The sequence below is a fragment of the Sciurus vulgaris genome (assembly GCF_902686455.1).
Source record: "Sciurus vulgaris genome assembly, chromosome: 5".
In the NCBI taxonomy this organism is placed as follows: domain Eukaryota; kingdom Metazoa; phylum Chordata; class Mammalia; order Rodentia; family Sciuridae; genus Sciurus; species Sciurus vulgaris.
Window position 1 is genome coordinate 96,131,376 of NC_136465.1, and position 15,236 is coordinate 96,146,611.

Here is a 15,236-nt window from a genome sequence, read left to right on the forward strand (position 1 = left end):
CATTGGATTAGACAAGGTGAATAAAGGGAAGGGAGGGGGGATGGGAAAAGGAAAGACAATAGAATGAATTGTACATAACTTTCCTATGCTCATATATGAACACATGACCAGTGTAATTCCACATCACATTCAACCACAAGAATGAGATCAAAATTGTAATGGGTTGCATCCCATGTGTGTCAAAACACACCCTACTGTCATGTACATCTAAAAACAACAAATAAAGAAAGAAATTGTTATTCCTATATAAGTGAGATTGTGCAATATCTTTATTTCTGTGTCTTCCTTATTTACTTAGCATAGTGCCCTCCAGGTCCATTCATGTTGTGGCAAATCACAGAATCTCCTCCTGTAAAAAGACTATAATTTTCGTGCATGCATGTGCATGTGTGTATTTGTGTAAATGAGACATTTTATGTGTCCAATTTTGGGCATTTAGGTTGTTTCCATATCTTGGCTATTTTGAATAATGCTGCAGTGAGCATGAGAATTTAGATATCTACATCAAAATATAAAGCTTCTTCACAGCAAAAAAAGCAATAAAATGAAAAGGCAAACTATGAACTGACAAAATATGTTTGCAAACCCTGTATCTGATAAGGGGTTAATGTCCTAAGTTTATGAAGAGTCAGTATAACTCAATAGCAGATAAACAAATAATTCCATGTAAAAGAGGGAAAGGAAGGTGGAGTCCTTTCTTGAAAGAAGAATAAAATGGAAGTGCTCAGTATCAGTAATCATCAAGAAAATGCAAATTAAAGCCACTACAAGATACCACCTCCACCTGTAAAAATGACTATTATAACAAAGACAAGAAATAACAAATGTTGGCAAGAGCATGGAGAAAGGGGAACCCTAGTACACTGCTGTTGAAAATGTAGGTTGGTATAGCCATTGTGTAAAACAGTGCGGAGGTTCCTAAAGAAATTGAAAATAGAACTACCATATGACTCAAATTCTTTTTTTCTTTTTCTGAGTGTATACCTAAAGGAGATGAAATCATCACCTTATTATAAATATCTTTCTATATTTCTGATCATTCCTTTTAAATTTCTTTTATTGACATTTTCCTCTACCTATCCCTTTATTAATGATGTTGTATGGTTTTACTTAGCCTAATTTAAAAAAAAATTACATTTTTAATTTAGAATAGTTTTATATTTACAGAAAATTGTGAAGATAATAGTCTCAAAACTCTGCCTCCAATTTCTCTTATTATCGCCTTACATTATAGTAGTGTACATTTAAAATAAATAAACCAATATTTATACATAATTATTAATGAGTTTATATTTTATTTATTTTTTCCTGATGTCCTTTTTCTGTTCCAGACTCCCATAAAGGATACAGTATGTTATTAGTCATGTCTCTGTAGGCTGCTCTTGACTATGACAATTTCTTAAGCTTGTTTTTGATGATCTGGACAGTGTTGAACAGAATTGGTCAGGCATTTTGTAGACTGCTTCTCAGTCAAGATTGGGCTGATGTTTTTCTCATGATTAGACTGAGGTTTTGGGGTTTGGAAGAAGACAGGTAAAGTGCCATTTTATCACATCATTTCTGTGTACATACTGTTAACATGACCTACTGTTGTTGTTGACTCTGATTATTTGACTGAGGTGTTTTTATCAGGCTTTTCCACTGGAAAACTGTTCCTCTTTTCCCTTTATTGTACTCTTTGGAAGGAAGTCACTGTGTCGACCACACTTAGAGAAACTACATAAATTATTAGGATTCTTCTGCATGAATAATGTATCTGTTCATCTCCATTTGTTTTTTATTTGTGGAGATTCTAGAAATTTATTTTCTTCTTTTCCTGGTTTAAATTTTTAATTGCTGATTGTTATGGTTTGGATGTGAGGTGTCCCCACATCCAGTGCAGGTGAGACAATACAGGAAGGTTCAGAGGAGAAATGATTGGGTTGTAAGAGTCTTAACCAAATCAGTGAATTAATCCCTGATGGGATTAATTGAAGTGGTAGGGTGTGGAATTGGGACATGGCTTTGTGGTATATATTTTGTATCTGGAGAGTGGAGTCTTTCTCTGCTTCCTGATCATTGTGATGTAAGTTGCTTCCCTCTGCGGCTCTCTCCTGCCATGATGTTCAGCCTCACCTTGAGCCCTGACAAATGCAGCCTGCCTTCTATGGGCTAAGACCTGTGAAACTGTGAGCCCACAAATAAATCTTTTCTCTTCTATGATTGTGCTGGTCAGATCATTTAGTCACAGCAGTGAAATAGCTGAGTAAAACACTGATACATTTTGAACTCTGCCTCTTTCTAGTCAACTTCCTATTTAACCTTTTCCTTTTGGTCTTTCTTTTACTGAAATCTTGATTTCAGTGTGTCTGCATTGATTAAACTCAAATATGTCCCATCTGCTTCATTTTATGCTTCATTTCATGCAAATTAGCTTTTACTGCCCACTCATTCAAACTAAAAATGAATGGGATTCTTAAGTTTTTCCTTTCCTTATTCCCATTTCTTCAGTACCTCAACTTGGGTGACTCCTTTTGTCTGTTGCATTGGTTTCCCTTAACTAGCCTATTTCACTTTTATACCATCATTCATGTTATCTTATAACCGTTTTTCTAAAATACATGTCACTTATTCAAAATAATTAACTCACTCCCTTCTCAGAATCTTTCAGTGAGGTCTGTCTCTGCCACTCATGTAGCTGTGATTTTAGGAAATTACTTGATCTCTCTCTAGACTAAGTTTCTGTATTGAAAAAGAGGATATGATTAGGAATCATTCAAGAATTAAATGTGATGGTGTCTGTAGGGTTTTAGATATGTATCTGGTACAAAGTTGTATACTGTAAAAGATGATTATTTTTGTTATTTGGTGGCTCTAAACTCCTTAGTATGACCCTTCTTGACATGGTTGATAAGCCACCAGTCTAGTAGCTTTATGGGTATTTTTCCACCATAGGTACCTTACTATCTAACAGTCCCATATTATTTGTGGTATTTCGGGCTTGTCATACTATACGTAACTGTCCCTTCAGACTTGGAATGCCCTTATCTTTCTTGCATAACAAGAATATTGGCTATTACTTATTTTTCCCTATTCAACTAGATATCTTCATCCATAAAGAATAAATCATCATAGTTCTCGATTGTCATTATATTATGTTCACAGAGATGTTGTGTTTACCATATTTTTGCAAGCCTGTCTTTCCATTAAACTGTGATTTCCAAGGAGATAATAACTAAATTTAATTTGTCACTATAAACCTATAACCCTTGCTCTTAATATTCCCTCAGTTAATATTTGTTACATAGATTGCCTCAAAATGCAAAAATCTTGTGTAAGTATCCTTTTTTTAAAATTTATTTTTTTATTGTAAACAAATGGGGTACAATTTGTTTCTCTGTACATGAAGTAGAGGCATACCATTTGTGTAATCATACATTTACATAGGGTAATGGTGTTTGATTCATTCTGTTATTTTTTCCTCCCCCCACCCCTCTTTTCCCTCTATACATCCCTCATTCCTCCATTCTTGCCCCACTCCCACCCCCCATTATGTATCATCATCCACTTATCTTATTTGTCCTTTTGTTTTTTGAGATTGGCTTATCTTACTTAGCTTGATATTCTTCAATTTCATCCATTTGCCTGAAAATGCCATAATTTTATTATCCTTTATGGTTGAGTAATATTTCATTGTATGCGTGTGTATATGTATGTGTATGTATGTATGTATGTATCTATCTATCTATATATATATCACAGTTTCTTTATCCATTCATCAATTGAGGGGCTTCTAGGTTGGTTCCACAATCTGGCTATTGTGTCTAAGTATTCTTTTTAATCAGGATTGTGCTTGAATCTGACCAGTAGTGGGAAATTTATAGTTGGATATGCAGTGATGATTTTTGAACAGATCTAAATTTTAGAAAGTAATTTTTAAACAGATTTGAAATCTGCCCAGTTTTAGCTTTTTGTTTGAGATCCAGAGCCTCAAAGGGTTAGTTGTGTGTTCAGCATTTTATAAGCATTTTAACATCAAATATATGTTAAACATATTTTAGAAGATGTTTAGTTGGACATGTAAGAAACCTGAAACCTGCTAGCTAGAGAAAAACTGATTTGTTTATTAATGTTGGTTGTTTCCAGAATTTTTCATTGTTCACTCTATCAGAAATACATTTTTGAGAATGCATTCTCAGTATGGGTATGTTTATCTGTACATATATATAGATACATATATATGAATGTAACCATAGATATATTATCAAAGACAGAAATGGAGCACTTTTTAAAGGGTGGTACAAAAATAAATGCATTTTATTTTACATGTTGTGGTATTTTTTCTCATATTCTGATGGATTATTTTACATAATCCCATTCTCCTAGGGAGATATAGGTATAGCATTTTAAAAGCCACCTATGTAAATAATCAAACTGTACTGTGTACAGGGTTGGAAAAGGTCTTGGGAATCATTGAAGAGATTCAGATACCTCTAGTAGTTCTACGTTTTTCTTTGCTTCTTTCTCTAATAGTTTCACTCTTTCTAACTGGCTTCTCCTTGTGATAAGAACCTTACTTCCTTTTGGCTTTGGGTTCATTTCTTCAGTTTGTATTTGTTTACTGAAGAAATTATGAATGGAGTACATACTCTATGCCAGTCACAGTTCTAGGTGCTGGAGATATAGCAATGTGTATTAAAAAGAAGTACATTAAAGGGATAGTGATTTGCAGAGAATCAGAGTGATGTGACAGTAATTATTTTCCTACTTTAAAAACAACCTTTGTTCAAAGGGGACGTTAAAACTGAGATCCGAATCACAAGAAATAGCCAGCCATGCAAATATTAGGAGACAGAACATTCCAGGGACTAGCACAGGCAAGATTTCTGAAGTGGTACTTAACTTGCATGTTGGAGGAAGTAAAATAAGGCAGTTAAGTTCAGAGCTTAGTAGAGGAGGAGAGTTTTGTGATCAGAGAGAAAAGGGGCTTTCCCTCTTTTGTCTCTGCTTTGGAAACATCCCAGGGAAGGCCTCTGATTGATCCAGCTTGAGTCAGTTTCCTATCCCTTGGACTAATTATTATGACTGGGCACTTGTTTTATTTATTTATCTTTTTTGCTCAGGCTGTGTTGATTGCATGTGCTTATAACTAGAAAGTTAGGGGGAAAAGATGTTGGTTTGGTAAAATTAAGAGATGCCACTAACTGTAGGCTTTGTGGGACAAGAGCTTTCATTAAGTCAGCTAACAGTTCTGTCTTAACATATATATTCTTACTTTTCTTTGGTAAAACTTTTTTTTTTTACCAAGGCTAAACTTTTCATTGTCTCTTTATCCTTTTTTTGAAATAAATTTTTAACTACATGTATTACTTTAACATTGCACAGTAGTAGAGAGAATGAGAAGTGGAAAGAGAAGATGGACATCTCAGTGACCCTAGGGAGATATTCAGTCCATTCCCTGATTACATCCCATTCACATACAAAGGATACATATGTCATTTGGAATCATTCTGTAATTTATTTCCTAAAGCAGCAAAATTGGCCAGTATATTATAGAAAGTACTTCTGAAGTTCAAAAAGGGATTTCCAGATGTCTTTACCTAAGTGAGAAAACTTTGTTAACCCTTAATGTCACATCCTTCAGATAGTCTGGGTAAGGATGTTTGGTGAAATAGTTTTGCTTATTGGCTTTTCATAGTTTTAAAAACTTTGATTCATTATGTTAGTGAGGGCCATGCAGTTTGAATTCTGTATAGCTGTGGATTTATAGTATTAATGCATAGTGGTATTCACTATTAGGGGCAAAATTTAATATGAGATTTTGATGTTTCTGAATTGGTGAGGTAGCAATGTGTGATGCTATATGATAATCTTAATTCTTGAAGTCATCTGGAATAGGTGCCTATAAAGAAGCATGAGGCCAGTTTTTATAAAGAATTGAATGTAAGTTATACAGTTATACTAAGTTGTACAATAATCATAGTATTTGATATCATATTCTTAAGAAATCATGCCATTATGTTCTAAACTTACAGTGTTAGGTTTAAGTCCATCGTAAAGCAAGAACTCTTATATTGGAGTGCCAAGGTGAGCCTGTGTGTTTGAGTACTTAATTTAGATGTTGAAATGTTTATTATGGATGGGACACTAGACCAGAGGCTCTAAGGGATTCCTAAGAATTAGAGCTCTGTGGTGAATGTTTTTGCTACTATTACAGAATTTTAACAAGGCTTTTTTTGTGTTGTAATTTTGTATTTCATACATGTGGATTGTGAGAAATAAAATGGAAATCCTGTCTTCATGGGCTGGAATCTGGTGTGGCTTCACAAGGCAAACAAAATATTTTATCATTAATGTGCCTGGTAAATTTTTCAGTGGACTTTCCATAGGCTCCAAACTTCTGAGGGCAAGTAATGTAAAATGATTTTATAGTTGCAGACAGATTCCTGTTAACTTACATTTGGTTTCTTAACTTATGGTAGGAAATTCAACAACTGATTAGGCAAACAACTAAAGTAATATCTATGTACATCCTCAGTACAGCTTGTTCCTGTTCACTTGTAACAAGTTGTTTGGGGAAGAAATCTGAGACTGCATGCCAAGACTTGATATCTTAAATGTCTGGTGGGTTTTTTTTTTTTTTTTTTTTCCATATTTTTAGAATGACAGGTGTATTTCAAGTTCTAGAATATCTTGATTTTTTAAAAATGTATTTTCTGTGTAATAAGTAAGTTTTGAACAGTCCTTAAATGAGAATATGTATATTTTCTTCTCTCCATTCTTCTAACTTATTTGGGAATTTTAGGAAAGGAATAGTACTTTTAGGATGATCAAATGTAGAAAGGTCTAGGTAAATTTATTATTTTTAAGCTTACATAATTCTTATTTATATGAATGGCTGGAGTTGTCACATGTAATTTGAGGTCTATGTTTGGTTTTATGTTAAGTGAATCTGATACAAGTTCAGCTATCTTCAATGGTGAATTTTCCCAGCTGTAAATTAGGAACTTGGCGTTGAAAACCATGTGGTTTTGTGTAAGTAGAATTCAGATTTTGATGTTTTCTGTCACTTAATAATTCTAGCTTTAGAGTTTTGGTTTTTAAAGCAGGATAATTCACTCCAGAAAAGGTTGAAATCTGTGACTTTCTATATACTGAGAGGTACGCTGAGCTCAATTGTTTGAATCAAACTGAATATCCTTTATTAGAATGTACCCATTGAAATGTTAACCATGGATTTTCTGTATTTTATTTTTAAAACTATAGGAGACTCTTTGTATTTGCACTTAAAACTCCTTGGAAAGATAGAAATTCAGAGATATTTATGAAGATTTCCTAATAAAAAATGAAGAGCAGGGAATAAGCCTGGACAAGTCACTTTTTTGCTCTTTTGCTTTACTTAAAATTTTCTTTTTCTTTTCAAATTATTGGTTTGGATTGCAGTTATAGTTTGAATGTTGCAAGTACCAAAAAGTCTTTTCTGGTAACTATCATCAGTTTGTTAATACCATCTACTAGATTATAAATGCCTTGAGGGTAGGGGTTACTATAAATTCTTTATATTTTATTATACTTAGCTTCTCACACAATAATTTATATGGACAAAGTAAAATGAGTTTTATCTAATTAAATTAGATCAACTTGAATTAGAGGGGAGGAATTAGATAGGTCTTACTGAAGGAAAGATAGGTCTTATCATCATTCCAGGTATCAAGTAGTTTTAGTTTAAATAATCAAGAGCAGTGATGTTTTATTCACCATTGCAACTGTTGTTATTGACAAGTCAGATGGTAGCATCTGCTTATTCTGCTACCAACTAGCAATTTACCTTTCAATAAACTGCTCTGTGTGCCAATAAATCTGGTGTTAAAAAACATTATTATTTTGTTTCATGGAATAAATCTTATGAATTCGTTTTTAGGTTTTTCTCCTTCTACTCTCTCAAATTATAAAAAAAATATTTTTTCATATATTATAAAATATACAGATGAAGGGTGTGCAGTGTGTTGAGTTCTGATAAATACGCCTGTGCAGTAACACTCGAATGATGAATAGAACATTGCTGTTTCCCTAGAAACTTACCTCATTTGCCTTGTAGCCAGTCTGTCCCCCACCACGCTACTCACTCCTCTGCATCCTGACTTCTGAGATTACTTAGCCTGTTCTTGAACTTCATATAAATGGACTTTTATAACATATACTCTTTATAACTGGCTTGATTTGCCCAATATAATGTTTTTTACTTAAAAATTGTTATTGTTTGATACAGTGATCCAAGAACCTACAATATACTTTTGTGACCTATATGAGTAGTTCTTGTGGAAATTGTTATGGGCAGCCACTCAATATTTACAAGGTTCGATTAATCTGGAAATTAAAATAATTGTTTTACTTACTTTGTCAGAAGAGTAATTTGTCCTAATTATTGAACTGTGCTCTAAAAACGTCAGGTTTGGAATGAAGAAATTTCTATTTCTATTTAGTTTTTATCCTCTCATTTGGTTTTGATCTTGATTATAGTGAAGGCTTCATAAATATATACTTCTGTCAGCATAAATTAGCAAGCCTTTGAAACAGGTCACCATTAGTTCACTGGGGGACATAAATCAAGTGTATATGACTCGGATCTTGATATCATCTTCATTTCTTGTTAAAAATTGTGATAAATACATATAAAAGATACTTTTTATCATTTTGAAGTATATAGTTTAATGGCATCAAGTACAATGCTGTTGTGCTACTGTCACCATCATCCATCTATAGAACTCATCTTACAGAAGTAAAACTTTATCCTTATTTCTTTGTTTAAAAAAAATTTATGAGTCAGTTTTTTTTTTTAATTAGAGCTTTATAGTTATACATAGTAGTAGTTGGGTTCATCCCAAAAAACTCATACATGCATGAAGAAATCAATTTCTTCATGATCTCCCCCTTTCCCCCTCCCTCTTTATCCCCTCCCTCTTTTCCTTCCTGTCCTCCCTCCTCTCTCCCATTCTCCTTCCTCTACTCTAGACTTTCTTTTGCTTGTTTGTTCATTTGTATCTGATTGTTTCTTTTATGTTATCCTATCCTTGCCGCCCCTTTCCTTTATTTGACTCTGGCTTTTGCAGATGAGAGAAAACATTTGACATTTTGAGTTTCTGAGTTTGGCTAATTTCACTTAGCATGATATTCTCCATTTTCATCAACTTACCAGCAAATGCCATAATTTTTTTTTTTTTTATGGCTGAGTAGAACTCCATTATATATATATGCCACAATTTTTTTTAACATATTTTTAGTTGTAGATGGACACAGTACCTTTATTTTATTTATTTATTTTTGTATGGTGGTGAGGATCGAACCTAGTGCCTCACATATGCAAGGCAAGTGCTCCACCACTGAGCTACAACCCCAGCCCTATGCCACAATTCCTTAATTCATTCATCTAATGCTGGGTGTCTGGGTTGACTCCATAATTTAGCTATTGTGAATGGTGGTGCTATGAACATTGATGTGGCTGTGACACTGTAGGATGCCAATTTTAGATCTTTTGGGAAAATATCTAGGAGTGGGAGAGCTGGGTCATATGGTAGTTCCATTGAGGAATCACTCTTGGTATCATCTTCGTTTCTTTCCAGAGTGGTTGTACTAGTCTCTAGTCCAACCAACAAACAATGTATAAGTGTGCTTTTTTTCCTCGCGCCAACATTTGTTGTTTATATTCTTGGTCATTACCATTCTGACTGGAATGGGATGTAATCATAGTGTAGTTTTCACTTGCATCTCCTTGTTTGCTAGACATGTTGAACTTTTTTTTCATTTATTTATTGGCTATTTGTGTTTCTTTTGAGAAATTTCTGTTTAGTTCTTTTGCCCATTTATTGATTGGGTTATTAATTATTAATGTTTTTTGGTGTTAAGTTTTTTGAGTTCTTTGCATATTCTGGATATTAATCTATTGGGAGGGCTAGCTGGCCAAGATTTTCTCCCATTCTATAGGCTTTCTCTTCATGCTCTTAATGGTTTCCTTTGCTGTGAAGAAACCTTTTAATTTGATGTCATCCCACTTACTGATTCTTGGTTTTATGTCTTGTACTTCGGGAGTCTTTTAAGGAAGTTGGTGCCAGCACCTATATGATGAAATGTTCATCTTATGATTTTTTCTAGCAGTTGTAAAGTTTCTGATCTAATTCCTAAGCCTTTGATCCATTTTGATTTCTGTTTTGTGCAGAGTAAGAGATATGGATCTAATTTCATTTTTCTAGATACAGCTATTCAGTTATCCCAGCACCATTTGTTAAAAAGGCTTGTCTTTTTCTTCAAGATCCATTCTTGTCACTTTTGTCAAATATCAGAATGCTATAGGTATATATGTCTGTATGTCTTCTGTTCTGTTCCATTGGTCTTCATCACTATTTTGTTGCCAATATCATGCCGTTTTTATTAGTACAGCTCCGTAGTATAATTTCAGATCAGGTATTGTGATGCCTCCTGCTTTGCTTTTCTTGCCTAGAATTGCTTTGGCTATTCTGGGTCTCTAATTTTTCCAAATTAATTTAAGAATTGTTGTTTATAATTCTGTGGAGAATGTCATTGATATTTTGTTAGGGATTGCTTTTGGTAATAATATGACTATTATGAAAATATTAATTCTGCCCATCTAAGAACATGGGATATCTTTCCATCTTGTAAGGTCTTCTTCAGTTTCTTTCTTCAGTGTTGTTTAATTTTCATTGTAGAGCTCTTCTACCTCCTTGGTTAGATTAATTCCCAAGTATTTAATTTTTTTCTGAAGTCCTTGTGAATAGAATAGTCTTCCTAATTTCTTCCTTGATGAATCACTGTTGGTGTATAGGAAAGCTATTGATTTATGGGTGTTAATCTTGTATCCTGCTATACACGAAGTCTTTTTTTTAATTTTAATTAAAAATCATAAATATACATAGGGCAATGTTGTTTAATTCATTTCTGTTATTTTTTCCCTTCCCCCCTCCCCTCCCACCCCTCTTTTCCCTCTATACATTCCTTTCTTCCTCCATTCTTACCACCCTCCTTATCCCTAACCCTAAACCTAACCCTAACCTTAACACTAACCCCTCCTACCCCCCCCCATATGTCCTCATCTGCTTATCAGCAAGATCATTTGTCCTTTAGTTTTTTGAGATTGGCTTCTCTCACTTAGCATGATATCCTCCAATTTCATCCATTTGCCTGCGAATGCCATAATTTTGTTATTCCTCATGACGGAGTAATATTCCATTGTATATATATGCCACAGCTTCTTTATCCATTCATCAACTGAAGGGCATCTGGGTTGGTTCCACAATCTGGCTATTGTGAATTGAGCAGCTATGAACATTGAAGTGGCTGTATCTCTGTAGTATGCTGATTTTAAGTCCTTTGGGTATAGGCTGAGGAGTGGGATAGCTGGGTCAAATGGTGGTTCCATTCCAAGCTTTCTGAGGAATCTCCATACTGCTTTCCAGAGTGGCTGCACTAATTTGCAACCCCACCAGCAATGTATGAGTGTACCTTTCTCCCCACATCCTCGCCAACACCTATTGTTGCTTGTGTTCTTGATAATCGACATTCTAATTGGGATGAGATGAAAACTTAGGGTAGTTTTGATTTGCATTTCTCTTATTACTAGAGATGTTGAACATTTTTTCATATATCTGTTGATTGCTTGTACATCTTCTTCTGTGAAGTGTCTGTTCATTTCCTTAGCCCATTTGTTGATTGGATTATTTGTATTCTTGGTGTAGAGTTTTTTGAGTTCTTTATAGATTCTGGAAATTAGCACTGTATCTGAAGTATGAGTGGCAAAGATATTCTCCCACTCTGTAGGCTCTCTCTTCACATTACTGATAGTTTCCTTTGCTGAGAGAAAGCTTTTTAGTTTGAATCTATCCCAGTTGTTGATTTTTGCTTTTATTTCTTGGGCTATGGGAGTCCTGTTAAGGAAGTCTGATCCTAAGCCAACAAGTTGAAGGTTTGGACCTACTTTTTCTTCTATAAGATGCAGGGTCTCTGGTCTGATTCCGAGGTCCTTGATCCATTGTGAGTTGAGTTTTGTGCATGGTGAGAGATAGGGGTTTAATTTCATTCTGTTGCATATGGTTTTCCAATTTTCCCAGCACCATTTGTTGAAGAGGCTATCTTTTCTCCATTGCATATTTTTGGCCCCTTTGTCTAGTATGAGAAAATTGTATTTATTTGGGTTTGTGTCTGTGTCCTCTATTCTGTACCATTGATCTACCTGTCTATTTTGGTACCAATACCATGCCGTTTTTGTTACTATTGCTTTGTAATAGAGTTGAAGATCTGGTATTGCAATACCCCCTGCTTCCTTCTTTCTACTGAGGATTGCTTTAGCTATTCTGGGTTTCTTATTCTTCTAGATGAATTTCATAATTGCTTGCTCTATTTCTGTAAGGTACATCATTCGGATTTTAATTGGAATTGCATTGAATCTATATAGCACTTTTGGTAGTATGACCATTTTGACAATATTAATTCTTCCTATCCATGAACATGGGAGATCTTTCCATCTTCTAAGGTTTTCTTTAATTTCTTTCTTTAGTGTTCTGTAGTTCTCATTGTAGAGGTCTTTCACCTCTTTTGTGAGATTGATTCCCAAGTATTTTATTTTTTTCGAGACTATTGTGAATGGGGTAGTTTTCCTAATTTCCCTTTCTGAAGATTCATCATTTATGTATAAAAATGCATTGGATTTATGAGCATTGATCTTGTAACCTGCTACTTTACTGAATTCACTTATGAGTTCTAACAGTTTTCTGGTGGAATTTCCAGGTTCCTCTAAATATATAATCATGTCATCAGCAAACAGGGATAGTTTGAGTTCCTCTTTTCCAATTTGTATCCCTTTAATTTCTTTGGTCTGTCTAATTGCTCTGGCTAGAGTCTCAAGAACAATGTTGAATAGAAGTGGTGAAAGAGGGCATCCCTGCCTTGTTCCAGTTTTTAGGGGGAATGCTTTCAGTTTTTCACCATTTAGAATGATATTGGCCATGGGCTTATCATAGATGGCCTTCACTACCCCAATTTTTTCTAGTGTTTTGAGCATAAAGGGATGCTGTATTTTATCAAATGCTTTTTCTGCATCTATTGAAATAATGATGTGATTCTTAACTTTTAGTCTGTTGATATGGTGAATGACATTTATTGATTTCCGGATGTTGAACCAACCTTGCATCCCTGGGATAAAACCCACTTGATCGTGGTGCACTATCTTTTTAATATATTTTTGTATGCGATTTGCTAAAATTTTGTTGAGAATTTTTGCGTCGATGTTCATTAAGGATATTGGTCTGAAATTTTCTTTCCTCGATGTATCTCTGTCTGCTTAGGTATCAGGGTGATATTGGCTTCATAGAATGAGTTTGGGAGGGTTCCCTCCTCTTCTATTTTATGGAATACTTTGAGAAGTAGTGGAATGAGCTCTTCTTTAAAGGTTTTGTAGAACTCGGCTGAGAACCCATCTGGTCCCGGACTTTTCTTTGTTGGTAGGCTTTTGATGACCTCTTCTATTTCATTGCTTGAAATTGATTTATTTAAGTTGTGTATGGCTTCCTCGTTCAGTTTAGGTAATTCATATGTCTCTAGAAACTTGTTGATGTCTTCGAGGTTTTCTGTGTTGTTGGAGTATAGATTTTCAAAATAGCTTCTAATTATGTTTTGTATTTCACTTGTGTCTGTTGTGATATTTCCTTGTTCATTCCGAATTTTAGTAATTTGAGTTTTCTCCCTCTTTCTCTTTGTTAGTGTGGCTAAGGGTTTATCAATTTTGTTTATTTTTTCAAAGAACCAAATATTTATTTTGTTAATTTTTCCGATTGTTTCTTTTGTTTCAATTTCGTTGATTTTGGCTCTGATTTTAACTGTTTCCTGTCTTCTACTACTTTTGGTGTTGGTCTGCTCTTCTTTTTCTAGGGCTTTGAGCTGTAGTGTTAAGTCGTTTATTTGTTGATTTCTACTTCTTTTGTTGAATGCGTCCCATGAAATCTTCTTCTCAGTACTGCTTTCATAGTGTACCAGAGATTTTGATATGATGTGTCTTTGTTCTCATTTACTTCTAAGAATTTTTTAATTTCCCTCCTGATGTCTTCTGTCATCCATTCATCGTATAATAGTGTATTATTTAATCTCCAAGTATTGGAGAAGTTTCTGTGTTTTATTCTGTCATTTATTTCTAATTTCAGTCCATTATGATCTGATAGAGTACAAGGTAGTATCTCTATCTTCTTGTATTTGCTAACAGTAGCTTTGTGGCATAAAACATGGTCTATTTTAGAGAAGGATCCATGTGCTGCTGAGAAGAAAGTGTATTCGTTCTTTGTTGAGTGGTATATTCTGTATGAGTCGGTTAAGTCTAAATTGTTGATTGTGTTATTTAGATCTATGGTTTCTTTATTCAATTTTTGTTTGGACGATCTATCCAGCGGTGAGAGAGGTGTGTTAAAATCACCTAGTATTTTTGTGTTGTGGTCTATTTGATTTCTGGAATTGAGAAGGATTTGTTTGACGTACATGGATGAGCCAATGTTCGGGGCATAGATGTTTATGATTGTTATGTCTTGCTGATTTATGCTTCCCTTAAGCAGTATGCAATGTCCTTCTTTATCCCTTCTGACAAGTTTTGGCTTGAAGTCCACATTATCTGAAATGAGGATGGATACTCCAGCTTTTTTGGTGTGTCCATGTGCATGGTATGTTTTTTCCCATCCTTTCACCTTTAGTCTATGGGTATCTCTTTCTATGAGATGGGTCTCTTGCAGGCAGCATATTGTTGGATTTTCTTTTTAATCCAATCTGCCAGTCTATGTCTTTTGATTGATGAGTTCAGGCCATTAACATTCACAGTTATTATTGTGATATTATTTGTGTTCCTAGTCATTGGACTCATTTTTGTTTTTTGACATGATTTGATTTCTCCTTTATTTGGCTATTCCTTTAGGGTAGTTCCTCCCTTTGCTGATTTACATCATTGTTTTTCATCTCTTCCTCATGGAATATTTTGCTGAGAATGTTCTGTAATGCCGGCTTCCTTTTAGTAAATTCCTTTAGCTTTTGTTTATCATGGAAGGATTTTATCTCATCATCAAATCTGAAAGTAAGTTTTGCTGGGTATAAAATTCTTGGTTGGCATCCATTTTCTTTCAGGGCTTCGTAAATGTTGTTCCAGGCCCTTCTACCTTTTAGGGACTGGACTGAAAAATCTGCTGATATTCTTATTGGTTTCCCCCTGAATGTAA

General features: G+C 34.4%; 1 protein-coding gene across 9 annotated transcripts in view; it reads left to right on the forward strand.

Annotated features, from left to right (window-relative positions):
- Window positions 1-15,236, forward strand: part of CCDC91 (coiled-coil domain containing 91) — a 423,551-nt gene that overhangs the window by 37,823 nt on the left and 370,492 nt on the right. The window lies entirely within an intron of this gene.